This window comes from Schistocerca americana, chromosome 7 (assembly GCF_021461395.2).
Source record: "Schistocerca americana isolate TAMUIC-IGC-003095 chromosome 7, iqSchAmer2.1, whole genome shotgun sequence".
NCBI classification, from domain to species: Eukaryota; Metazoa; Arthropoda; class Insecta; order Orthoptera; family Acrididae; genus Schistocerca; species Schistocerca americana.
Window position 1 is genome coordinate 271,451,471 of NC_060125.1, and position 5,228 is coordinate 271,456,698.

Genomic DNA, 5,228 nt, shown 5'->3' on the forward strand with positions numbered 1-5,228 from the left:
GTTGGACCCGTGATATGCAAGGAGCAAGAGTATGCACAGTGGTGACTAAAGGCCACGGGAATGACTTGGACGGCACAAAGGGCAGGAATCAAATGGCTCTGAGCACTATGCGACTTAACTTCTGAGGTCATCAGTCGCCTAGAACTTAGAACTAATTAAACCTAACTAACCTAAGGACATCACACACATCCATGCCCGAGGCAGGATTCGAACCTGCGACCGTAGCGGTCACGCGGTTCCAGACTGAAGCGCCGTTAACCGCACGGCCACACCGGCCGGCAAAGGGCAGGAATCAATTCAGCAGAGACATAAACACGGTCAATAAGGCTTACCCCACTGGGGTATATGTGAGTAAATTGTATGTAGGCGGGATGAAAGTGGCGCCACGTATCATTAAGGTCAGCCTCCTGAAGGAGCGAAGCGAGTGCTTCACACCGCATAGGCGTTGGGACCTGATCAGCATCGGCTACCACACAGTTGAAATCTCCGCCAAACACGATAAGACGACGAGCTGTCAAGAAAGGGGTGATATCTGACGTAAAAAGTGTTGTTCTGTCATGCCTGTGATTAGCTCCTGAAGGAGCATAGACGTTAATAAAAAGCACATCCCGAATGATACATGCAAGAACGCGACCGTTGGGTAGTTTTGTGACATTGGATGGAGTTAACTCTGATCTTTATAGCAAAGCAGTGCCCCGCCTGGCGTCAGGGTCGATGTTATATAGTGCCTCAAAACCAACCAAATAAGAGAGAAAGGGGGCACAAACCTCCTGGAGAAAAACCACATCAAATGCACCAAGGCGCAGAAAGTCCTTCAGAGAGCGTAATTTTACTGGGTTGGAAATGGAGTTGATATTTACTGTTAGAAGGAAGAGGGCTCCCGGCTGACGGTCAATTGCAGGCATAAGAAAGCAACACAAAGTAACGTCAGATGAGGTCATGGTCGTATGTAAGCAGGTGTGTAAATATCGAAACTGTAACCGTGCTACATCACCCCGGATGTTAAAGACAAATACCAGACAGTTCATGTGGGAGCGAGCCCACTCAATCACGCATTTCGTCGTCTTCGTCGTCAGCCCAGTTCAGTCCTCCCCCATTGGCGGGATAGTCCGAACCAGGCGGCGCGGACGGCTCAGTCGCAGCGGTATGTGAGAGGGTGCGAGTGCGCTGCAGCGGCTGTTCGCTACCCCGTTCATTTTTACGCTTTGCGGGGACTGCTCCCTGATCTCGTGATGAACTAATGAGCGCCTCTAATTGGCGAGCAGTTTTCCGCATACCGTCCGAGCGGTCAGCGGAAACAGAGCGTGTAACAGATGAGGCCTGAGATTCAGCCTCACTGCTGCTCTCAGGAAGGGGACGTATGACGCCCTCCTCCTCCGCCTGCTGTTCTTGGCTCGCCTTCTTGTGCCTGTGGCGACGCCGGGGGGACTTAGCGTCCACATGGTCATCCGCCGGTGGGGGTGGGGCAAGAAGAACTACCTACATCTGTTCGACAGTGACAACATCACTGACCACAGCAGGCGCTCTAGGCGCCGCCGGCGGTACTGCCACTACGGGCGTCTGGTCCGAGACAATCTCAATAGGGCTGTCAACAGATGCACTAGGTACCGTTTTCACCTCTCCTGACGGACCCGGGGTCGATTCGTCAGTTCTCTCAGCGGTTCGCTGGGCAGCACCCGCCACTATCTCGCTGAGAAGAGGCACAAGGTTGTCACCTTCAGTGCGTTGCCGCGGCAGTTGCACAGGGCGCCTGCGCGGGCATTCCACGCGTAGATGCTCCGTAGATTGACAGAGGGAGCATGTCTGTGGTTGCCCTATATAGGTAACCTGTGCCCTTGTACTGGCAATATTTAAGTATGACGGTATGTGCTGGCGGAGGTCCATACGAACACTACGGACTCCGCTGTTGCCCAGGAAACGGTAGGCACTGCCCCATTTTTCATTCGTGATGCTAAGCACCTTGCCATACCGCGACAGGACACGGCCGATTACTTCATTGGGACACTCAGGGGGTACGTTAAATACCCGCACAGTCCGTATCCCGAAGCCAGAAGGCACTATATCCACTGTTCCGACTGTTCCATCGAAGTAGCGGAACGGATGTTCGCCCGCGAGTGCCAGGCGATACTTTTCGTATTTCTCTTGGTCGAGAAATTTCACGAATAACGAGAATAGTACAAAATCCAGTTGAAAGGTGTCGACGTCATTTTCCGGTACTTTCAGATCACCAAATATCCATTCCTGTATTTCAAAGGCAGTTGGCCGTCTCGCTGCTCTGTCGAATACGCATTGAATACTGTTCGACCGGTTCGACATATTCACCGCAAAAATATCAACTCTGGAGAACCCAAGAACAAACGAAAACGACCACGACCACGAAACGCGACTCGCGACCCGCTACAGAGCACAACGGACCGCTCCGACCGCGGGGTGCTTCTTAGCCAAAAGGTCGCATTCTCTGCCCTTTTAAAGGCCCAAAATATCTTGATAATAGCCGTAACCTGTTCGTCTATTGTAAATCTACAGGCTTTCATGGTCATTGCCACTGAAGGTAATGTTGCGCAGCATTATACATCTTCAAACCGATGAGCCAAAACATTATGACCGCCTCCATACAAGCGTATTGGTCCAGCTCCGGAACGCAATTCGGTAGTGATTCTTCTAGCCGTGGATTCGACACGTACTTCATAGATTTCCAGGGATTTGTGGCACCAGATTCCTACGCGCAGGTCACACTCTTCCCGAAATTTGCGGGCGGTTGGTTTGTGAACGCCTAGCTGGCATCCGATAGTGCACCAGCTGGGTTTCATCGCATTCAGATAAGCCGAATTTGATGGCCAAGTCATCAACATGAGTTCACTATCAAGCCCCTCAAACCACTGCAGCACGATTCTGCCCTTGTGACACGAACAGTTATCCTACTGGAGGGTACAAACGCGTTTGGGGAAGCTTAATGTGTTGCAGGTGGTCCCTAATAACATTCACCTAGTTCACAGCAGGTGACTTCGGTTACTACCATAGATCCCCTGGAATCCCACGTCGCCGCGCGGGATTAGACGAGCGGTCTAAAGGCGCTGCAGTCATGGACTGTGCGACTGGTCCCGGCGGAGGTTCGAGTCCTCCCTCGGGCATAGATGTGTGTGTTTGTCCTTGGGATAATTTAGGTTAAGTAGTGTGTAAGCTTAGAGACTGATGACCTTAGCAGTTAAGTCCCATAAGATTTCACACACATTTGAACATTTTGAAGCCCATGTCAATATCTCCCATGACATAATGCTGCCTCACTGGCCTGCGTCTGTAGCGTTCTGCGTGTTTCGAGCAGTCGTTCGCCTCGATGACGGCATATCCTGGCACGACGATCGACCTGGTTTAACAATAAATCCGACCTGACAACACGATTCCATCTACTTGCGGTACAATTACGATGATCCGTGCCTACTGTAATCATAACTGACGATGATGTTCGGTCAACATGGGAACACTTAGGGGTCCTCTGCTGCAAAACACTATGTTCAACACTTTGCCCTCGAAATCACTTCTGCGTGCGCCAGCGCTGTACTCCATCGTTGGCTCCGTCACAGATAGCCGCCTGTCCTGCTTTAAAGAGAGGCCAAACCTCGGATCCCTCTGTTCAGCGATGGGGTATGACGTCCAACGTCTTGTTGCATATTTGGTTTCGGCATTCTTCAAACACTTTCCATAAATACTCATACAGTAGTAAGCGATCAATCGACCAGCTTCGTCGTTTCCAAGATGCTTGCTTCCAGACACTGGGCCACAACAAGCTGGTTTTTGTGAAAGTCGCTTAAGTCGGCGGTTTTCTGCATTTACGGCGAATCGTCTCTGCTCCGCTCTTATACTTCTTATACAGCGCCACGTGCCCTCAGAGCAACGGGCAGCATACGACCTCGCGGTATGCAAAGGTCATTTTGTTTATGCTGTTCAGTGTATACGATCGTCGTTTCGACCACCTTTGCTGGGATTTTCTGCAGATTCCTGAACAATGAACCGTGGACAGCACAACATCCTGAAGATGATCCGAGCAGAGGGATCGAAACGTCGATCAAATAGAATAAATTTGGTGTGGCGTAATAATCCAGAGGATATTACCTTCTGTTCGTCTATTAATTTCGTAATTTCTACAGATGAAATACATTAATGGGGTAATGCATACGAAACAAATCTTGCGGGCGGTATTTATCTACTAGACTGCTGACCATGACTGAGATATGAATACATTGCACTATAACTGCTGACATTTTTTGTTGCTGCTCTCGACTCCACATCATGAAGTGGAGGTCTGTCTTCAGTGCTACAGATGACACAGTGCAGTATTCTTCAGTGTATTTAGAGGATGCGTCCTTATGCTAAGGGCCAAAAAGTTGTATAGTCCGATTACTTCATTCACAATTTCAAGTGCTCTAATTTTAATGGGCCGATCTTTACACCCTGTGGAGATACTGACTCGAGCGTAACATGACGCGTAATTCAAATTTCGCCCACGACCATTTCTTTTGTGTTGTTAAGTGTTCTAGCGTTAAAAGGTTTTGGCTTTTCACATTTAACCAAATATAACATTGATGGTGATAATTTATGGCAATGTTTGCCGACAAGCTAAAGAATGCAACCTTTAACACTAGATTGCGTACTCACGGCAGTTCTCCTTGGCCGTTTTTTGGTACGACTTGGAAAGAGAGAAAAATTAATGAATGATCGCCGATGCGTCGGTTCTCGATTGTGTTCAGGAGACGTACAGATTGATTGCGCGAAAATAGTTTCTCAAATGACCTCTTAACCCGGATTGCTTTCACGCAATCAGACTCTTCAATGAAATTACCTAAGGGACCTATTTGAATAATAAAAAAAATTGGAAATGACTCCAAAACAGTGAAATTTTATAAAAAAAAGTTGTCAGATCGGAAATTGACCACATTAATGGTCTCCCAAACACAAACGAGACACCGTGATAAAGAGCAAACCTGTAACAAAGTTCATTTAAACATAAACATTATTTGTGGTTAATTTAAAGAAAAGAATAAGCATGGATTTTCTGTACAGTGAAGCATCAATATATTCTCAAAGATCAAAGGCGTTAAACTATAAACATCAACAAATTTACAATGAATACAAAACTTACATTTTTATGTTTTTCCCATACATGGAGCAGCCCAACAATCGCTGCTTTTGTATGTGTGATATTTTGTAAAAATTAAATGTCCTGGCGTGCG